This window comes from Charadrius vociferus, unplaced genomic scaffold, assembly GCF_000708025.1.
Source record: "Charadrius vociferus isolate BGI_N301 unplaced genomic scaffold, ASM70802v2 scaffold1079, whole genome shotgun sequence".
In the NCBI taxonomy this organism is placed as follows: domain Eukaryota; kingdom Metazoa; phylum Chordata; class Aves; order Charadriiformes; family Charadriidae; genus Charadrius; species Charadrius vociferus.
Window position 1 is genome coordinate 80832 of NW_009650051.1, and position 841 is coordinate 81672.

The window sequence follows — 841 nt, forward strand, 5'->3', positions numbered from 1 at the left end:
GGGGGGGGAAGGTGTCCCAGCCCATCTCCTAGCAACCAGTTGCCTAGCAACCCCACCACCATGGCCCGTTGCCTGGCAGCATGGGGACAAGTGGCCTTCCATACATACATAACGAGATGTGAAGGGGCTGGGGGGGACACGACACCCCTGCCACCCAGGACCTCTTGCCCTACACCCCTCATCGTCTGGAGGGGCTGAGCCACCCACCACCCCACAGGGCACCCGCAGCTTAGGGGACAGGATGGGCAGTGACCCACACAGCATGGAGATGGGGTCACTCCTGTGAGCCCCCCACACCCCAGGCCCTGGGGACACCCTGGGGACACCCTGCCAGGCCCCACACTGTTAATGAGGGCTCAGGACCATCGGGAGACAAAGGCAGGAGAAGTTTCCCACACAAGGACCAACCTGGCATGGGGCTGGGCTGCTTTGGGGCCAGGGTCCCTCTAAACACCCATTTAGCAACAGGACTTAGCTTAGTGGGAGCCAAATTTGCTGGAGCTCCACCGCTTGGGGCAGCTAGGGCTGCCTGGTCCTTTTTTTTGCAGCAGGCGATGCCCGAATCCCGGTCCCTCTTTGTCTGCAGCCCCGCAGCCCTCCTGGGAGCCAAGCCTCAGCTCTTCCCTGCTCCCACTCCGCTTCAGCAGCCCCCCAAAAGCACTGGGCTGGCAGAGGCTGGGGCTGGCGGCAGGGACGTGGGGCTGGCAGTGGGGACGTGGGAACCTGGAGCTGCCCAGAATTCTGTATAATGTGGGAAATGCAGAGAAAAATGTGATTTCTCAGCAGGAGGGGGGCGATCCTGGCAGCTCCACCTGCAGCAGCTGGGACCAGCCCGCCTATG